Source organism: Archocentrus centrarchus, chromosome 7 (assembly GCF_007364275.1).
Source record: "Archocentrus centrarchus isolate MPI-CPG fArcCen1 chromosome 7, fArcCen1, whole genome shotgun sequence".
NCBI lineage: Eukaryota > Metazoa > Chordata > Actinopteri > Cichliformes > Cichlidae > Archocentrus > Archocentrus centrarchus.
In genome coordinates, this window is record NC_044352.1 from 12,298,660 (window position 1) to 12,306,438 (window position 7,779).

A 7,779-nucleotide genomic window follows, 5' to 3' on the forward strand; every position below is an offset into this window, starting at 1 on the left:
TGAAACTCAAGGGTGTTGAGTTGCACAAGGTTTTTTGTTTTTTGCAAAACACCTTTTAAAGTTTGGTTGAAACTAATATGAGGCTGAGCAGTCTGAATTTTTTACACTAAGAAGGCTTTTCCGAAGACAGTCACAAAATTGAGTTTTTGTTGTTTGTTTGTTTTGATTGAACAACAATCAAAAGAGATAATTTTATAAGAAGACTGTAACTTTGAGAAACAGCTTCTGGGTTTCTGAAACTCATGAAGTCAAAAATCATTTTTGCACAGATGAAAGGCTTGCTTTATTTCCCATCTTTTCTATTCAGCTTGATTCGGAAAGATCACATCACAGCTGATATGCATCCTCAAAGAAAAATGCACACACACAAATCCATGACTAGTCTCTGATGAAGACCCATCTTTGACTGGCTCTGGTGGATTTGCACATAGTTAAGATCATAATTCCTCGAGATACCGTCAAACACTTGCCGGATGAGGGGTTCTTCAAATGATTATTCTGCAAATAACAACAATGCATTATTTAGAGACAGAGTGACAAGAATGAGGAAATGGTAATCTTGTTACTTCCTGGTCTAACTACAGGCCCGGATTGAGAAGACATGGAAATACATGTTGTACCTCTGTGTAGATCCACTCTTGCTGTGGTGCTGCTTTTCCCTTCAGTGGACACCATTCAAGAGACACCAGAGCCCCTCTAGAGGCTGCATGTAAACACAACTCAATGCCAGGGCTGAGCCGTACTTCTTGCTTTGATGTGTACTCAAAATACTAGAAATCAAACAAACAGTTTAGCATTTTAATTAAAGGGTGGGTTTTCTTACACTTCAAATTAAGTTTCCTGCTCCTTTATTGTTCACATTATCCCTCTGTTTTTTTAACCTCCCATTCTATGAACCAGTGATGTTAAAAAAAACAAGGGTAAGGTACCGGTGCTTCGTCTCTCATTTCACACTCTAGTGCTTGAACAGGCTCCCATTGCTTTTTTTGTCTTCTTTACATCTATGTGGCACTTTAAACCAATGCTCTCCAACTGAAGGAGAAAAAAACACAGCAAACAGAACATTCTTGAACGGGAGTCTGGATAACAAATTTTCCTAAAGAATTTTTCCTTAAGGAAATAAAAACGAAGGCATTTATCATATTTCCATGATTTTATTTGAGAAATGCTTAAGATGTGTGTTATTTATACATTATTTCATTCGTTACTTCATTTCATTTAATCATTTAGTAAAAGTTATATTATTCTATTGGTCAAGCCTGTGTACAAGTATTGTGCTACTCTCGAGCAACAGATTCTTAAACTACACTTGCAAGCTATTAGCAAGCATGAGCATCTTATGTGTTCTTATGGACAGTAATAAGGAAAGCGCTGAAGATTGAAGAATAATTCCCTTTCGCAGTGTGCTGGCATCTGTGGTTTCTGTTTTGACTTGCCGTTTCTTTCCTTTGGTAGAATGAGATTTCACATGCTGTGCATGCTTGTTTTTTCAGGTGTGTGTTTAGTTTTTATAATGGATTTGGAGAGTAATCTTTGAATAAACCAGTAGCAAGAAAGCTACTTGCTTCTGCTTGTGCTTTGAAGGAATTATGCAACTCCTCTTTTCTCATCTGGTATTCTGCAGTTGGGCCTTTGAAAAGCAGAGATTCAAAGTTGTTTTTCACTGATGTGCTTTGTTGTGGGGGTTAAAACCAGGTCACGCTCTGTTCCATTTAGTATTTTCATTAGTAAGATTAATGCATGCACAATGGTGCCATGGTTGGCACAGTCACAACACCAGAAGTTCAAAATTAATTGAACAAGTTAACATAATTTTAAATATAAGGATAGTTTTAATACTTGGATGAAAAGTCTACAAGCCTAGAACCAAACATTGTATTTCTTCCTATCCGATGCTCTGCTAGGCCTTTCCTGCAACTGCCTTCACTTTGTGCTTGTTTGTGGGCCTGTCTGCCTTCAGTTTTGTCTTCAGTAATTGAAACGCATGGCCAACTAGGTTGAGATCAAGTGACTGACTTGGCTATTGAAGAATATTTAATTTCTTTGCCTTGATAAACTCTTAGGTTGCTTTTGCAGTATGCTTTGGATCATTCTAAATTTGCACTGTGGAGCTCTGCCTGATGAGTTTTGGAGCAAATAGCTGAATCTGTGCTGAGAATATAGCCTTATACACCCAAGAATTCATCCTGCTACTTCTGTCAGCAGTCACATCATCAATAAACAGTAGCGACCTGATTCCACTTTTAGAGGTTTTCTAGCAAAGTCTGATCTCAGGAATAGCTTTTTCCCCACTATCTGTTACACTACTGAACTCCTCAATTCATTCATAACTACCCACTACACCACACTACATCTACAGGACAACTACTGCCCACATTACACACACTGGACTGACCTTACACTCTGTTCTCTGGACATTGTAAATATTATAACCTATTTAACCTCCTTGAGAGTGTTGCTGACTTGTGAAGCGGTTTCTCTTAACTATGGAAACAATTCTGTCATCATGCACATTAGTTGTTGTCTTTTAGGCCTTTCGGTGTTGCTGAGCTGTCCAGTGCATTAATTCGTTTTGAGAATGCACTAGATTGCTGATTTATCCACTACTAAAGTTTTTGCTATCTCTCTGATAATTTGTGAATTAATTTGTTTTTTCAGCCTAATGATGGCCTACCTCACTCGCACTGACAACTCTTTGGACTTTATATTGAGAGTTCCTGTGAACAGCTACCAAATACAAGTTCAACACTTCATCTCCAGATGTTTTATCTGCTTAATTTGTGATGAAATAACATGGCAACAGGCTTCATCCAGCCCTGAAACTGCTTGCCAGTCAATTGTCTAATGCTTCTGAAAAAAGGGCGCTGTGCATAAAAATTTAACAGCTACAGCTCTCCAGCTTCAGCTTATTCCATAAAAATAAAGTGTAATGTCCACAGATAAAGAGAAGGGGCAAACTGTTTTAATTAGGTGTAGATAGTTTTTCTTCAGTTTGACCAGTGTGATTAGGTTTGTATTGCGATGTATCACAGAATTGCTGTATTGTGATAACATCTTTATTGTAGGCAAAGTAGTAGTGATAATATTTTATAATCAGCTACTCTGTGATTCCAGCTCCTAGTTTATAGCATTCGAATGGTCTCCACATGAAAAACCAATTAAAAAAAAAAAAAACATTAAAATACAGCATTTTTTTAGATATAAAAATTATAGAGGTAATTAAGGGATGAAAAATGATTACTTGGTGATAAATTAGATTACCTGTTCATGCATTAGAGGCATTACGTCAGGGACATAGGCTTCTGGATAAATATTGTTCAGATACCAGGTAAAGTTTCTGCACTTTAATCTCTCTTAAAAATGGAAGCCACGTTTCTGTTTGTACGATAGAAGACCCATTTATATTCATCCATGCAGACCTCAGTTAGGCAGACCAGGTTACAGGTAATTGTAGCAGTGTCATTAGGGAAAGTGTGTGGGCTCTTTCTGCGGAAAATGTGCCCTACAACAGAACAAGGAATAATCTCCAGCTGACCTCCACATTGCCAGATCTGCAGCAGAGAATACACACCACAAGCTGAATTGGCAAATGGGAAGACTTTGTAAAATAAATATATATTTTAGAAAACATTTTTAAAAATCTCTTACTCTGAAGGACATTTCCAAATTCTCACCTCCCCAGAACTCCATCTGGCCATCATAAGTCCCAATATGCTCAAAATAGGATTTTGATACAGAGAACAGGCCACCAGCAAAGGTAGGAGTGCTATAAAATGTGATGCAAATCAGTCACTTGCAGAATAAGAACTGGTTAGCCTAGATCCAACCAAAGGTCAAAGAAAACTCTGCATTCAGCACCCCTTAACCTTAAAAAAGGATATTAAATCATATTTCTTTGAAGGTCAATCTTGTTAAATGATGAATTGTCATTTTTAGACAGAATATACAAAAAGGTACAGGCTAAAAAGCAATAATTCAGTGTTTGAGTCTTTTATACCAATCATTCTCAAACTGTGTTTTAAAATCATCAGATCTTTCCTGTTAGGCACTTGTTGATCACTATGCATATTTGTTACACAGCTGAAAGTAGAATCATACATTTGTTTGTATAGCCATTCGTATTTACCTGATAGGATCAGTCTCATTCTTCCGTTGTTTCTCCTCCTCTTCTGGTAAGAACTCCCATCCAAACTTGAGCCTCCAGTCAAAATTTCCTCATATATAATGAGGCGGTTTAGGGACAGGCTTTCTGAATCTTAGGTTATTTTGGTCAATTGTGGCAATTACTGGGCTCACCACAGCTCTGGGTTGCTCTGCTATCCTAGCTAGAAGAGGCTCCAGCCATCCTGGAAAGCATTCGCCTGCGTAGCAATATAGAAAAAATAAAACATTTTCAGCTACTTTAGATAATATATTGCTACACATGTTCCTCAAAAACACATTCAGTTAAAACCAATACCTTTAAAAAAAAACCTGTATTGACAGACATAAACCAATCCTAAGATATCATGCATTAGATCATGAAATACATACAGTGGGAATCCAGGAAGTTGAGGGCCTCTCCTCGAGCAGCCTGTGCTCCCAGCAGCCTGGCTGTGATAAAGCCTTTCCTCTCACTCTGACGTAAAACACGCACTATATTCAGGTGCTGCACATATTCATCAAGGCGTGTCTTCAGATGATCTTAAGAAAGAGGAGTCAAAATGTAGGCAAGGGTAAATCTAAACTGTGACGAAATAGTTGCTTTAGTGGTTTTAATGTGTCCGTAGATAGTGGCAATACAGTTCTGGAGCAGAATTTTTTTCATGGTACTACAGAAAATGGTATAGTAGTTAGCACTGTTACTGTGCAACAAAAAGGACCTGGGTTCAAGCTGGCTGTGGCCTCTTTGTTTGCTGTTTGCATGTCCTTCTCCTGCCTTGACTTCTGCCCAAAGACGTCCATGCTAGTTTAACTGGTTATTCTAAATTGGCCATACTGTAGGTGTGAATGATTGTCTATTTCTCTGTGATGGACTGCTGACCTGTCCAGAGTTTATTATACCTCTTTCTGTATGATAGACATGATGGTTTCTGTGACCACGAATTGGATAAATGGTCAAGAAAATAGATGGATATGGAAAAGATTACTTACCTGTAATAACAGACTTTTTGGCCCCTTAGAAGCAAACAGCTTCCAATATACACATCCAGCAGACACATTTTAATACTGATATTCCTAGTAATCCTCTAATACTTAGCAAAATATGTCATTACTTTCTTCATCACCAGTACATTTCTTTAAATGCAAGCAGCGAGAGTAAAATTGGGTTTGAGGAACCAGTGATGTGAACAGAATTACAACACCTTCATCATGCAGCACTAGGAATACTCTCACCATCTGTGCTGGCACCGTCCACTAGTAAGATCTCCATGAGCAGGGCAGCGGGAGCTGTATGTAAGACGCTGTAGACTGTCCTGAGCAGAGTGGACCAGGCCTCATTATGAAACACTATGATCACACTGGTGGTCGGGAGGCCGGGACAACGCCAAAACCTCTGTTCCAAGCAGCTATCAGAACCAAACTGAAAGTTAACACGTACCAGATTTTTAACAAGATGTACAGAACTGTGCAAAAATCTCAAGTCACCCTTCATTTCTTTATATTTTACTAAGAAAATGGTAACTAGGTGCAGTGATTTATTGAAACAAGCACACATACAGTACATGCAGTATATTTGGTATGACCACCTTTATTTTTCAACAGGGCCAAACTTGCTTGTAATGTCTTTAAGCAGTCTTCAGGAATTGTTCTCCAGGTTTCTTGAAGGACATTCAAAGCTCTTCTATGGATATTGACTGCCTTTTGTTATGTTCACTGTCAAGATGATCCAACACTGCTTCAATAATGCTGAGGTCCAGACTCTGAGAAGGCCAATCCATGACTGAGTGTGTCCCACTGTGTTTTTCTATCCAGGTATGATTTTACTGCATTGGCAGTGTGTTTGGGATGATTGCCATGCTGAAAAATTAGGCTGTTGCCAATCAGATGCGTTCCAGGTAGTATTGCATGGTGGATAATCCATCGGTTTTGACAAACACCACTGGCTGAAATGCAGCCCCCAAAAAATCACTCCAAAAGACCTGTTACATTGTGTAATTTGGCATAATTTGGCCTTTTCTCACTGTTTCCCTTCCCTAAGAATTACTTTTTGACAGGTACCCTTCCACTGAGAACATTTCTGATCAGGCTTCAGGTAACAGTAGATGGATCAACTGGAGAGCCAGATGCAGCTCTAAGGTCCTGAGTCAGGTCTTTGCTAGATTTTTTTCCTGTTTCTTAAGGGCATGACTTTCAGATACTGTTCATCTGCTGTGGAGAGTTTTTTTAGGCCTGCCAATTCTTCTTTTGTCCTCCACTTGTCCCATTTCCTTACCGTTTTTAAGGATTCACTGCACACCATGCTGAAGTATGCCAAGTTTTTGGATAATCGCTCTTTAGGAATCATCAAATAATATTTTACTTCCTGTCAAACTGTGTTATCTTTGGCATTTTCTCAGATTTAACTAAAGAAATGTGAAAAAAAAATTATGCCAATAAAAAAGTGCCTAAAAGACCCAATTTAAAATTGGTTCTTTGTCAAGTTTTCTGTTATGTGTAGCCATAACACTGGTTCATTCCTTTAGATAGCTGCATTTTTTATGTTTGAATGATTCAGGTCAGGGCCAAGTGGTTCACTAAACAAACAAAAACATTTATCTGAAAATGGTCAGGCACTGTACAATGATGGGACTGAAAATAAGTGATGAAGCAGCCAACATCCAAAGAAAAAAAGATCTTCAGAAATCCCGGAGAACTATTATTCAAGACCACTTTAAAAAGTTGCAACAACGTCTGGCTCCTTAGAAGCAAAATATAAAGAAACAAGGGGTGACTCAAGGCCGTGTGTCTTTGCCCAGATCACGGTGCAGGGAGATTTGATCACTGGCAAACTGGTTAAACTGGTTTTTCTTGAACCCTTCTACTTTCTCTTTATGTTCTTCAGGAGTCATGTGGTGAGACACAAAGGGTTTACCATTTGCTCCTGGTGCCCTGGGATCTTGGGGAGGGCTGTCAAGATGAGGCTTAAGCTCCTCTTTACTGTAAAATCCAGGAGAACATTTGGGACTTGAACAATCTGGGAGCATGCCACCATACTCAAGGATGAATTCTCTGAGTCTCCCCACACTTCCCAAGGGGAGATATGGTGGTTGTAGAGGGGCTTTGTAATTGATGTAGTATAAAATGAACAGCAAACTCAAAAAGCAGGGAATCACTAACTTTACTGATCGGGTGAATCGATGGCTGAAGAAACACATGATAAACACGGGGAAATGCCGGCATAAAACAGAGCTGGAAAAAATGAGAGAAAGCATGAAGAATCTTTATGAAAGCATTCAGTAAAGCAAAGCAACACACTGGCCAGATGTTTTTTCTGGCCAGTGTGTTGAAGTCATCAACCATCAGCATGCTATTCTGGTCTAGAAAGAAGATTGTTAAACCCAAATATAATGTATTATATTTATATGAAAATATATATGCCTATACATTTGTGATGTATGTTTGCCGGGCTTCATATAACATTTAATATGTTTATTACATTTATTGAATATGATGTGGTTAAAAATAATATGAAATAAATATGTAAAAACAATCATCTACAGATTTTTTAGTTTAGAGATTAATTACAACAATATTTGGACTGTAAATTCTAATCAGCACTTTATAAACAAGTACAATTACACATTGCCCTATACAGAC

General features: G+C 38.2%; 1 pseudogene; it reads right to left on the bottom strand.

Moving 5' to 3' along the window:
• Positions 1-378: 378 nt before the first annotated feature.
• LOC115783382 (polypeptide N-acetylgalactosaminyltransferase 6-like) lies at positions 379-7,166 on the bottom strand (annotated as a pseudogene).
• Between the last annotated feature and the right edge of the window lie 613 nt (positions 7,167-7,779).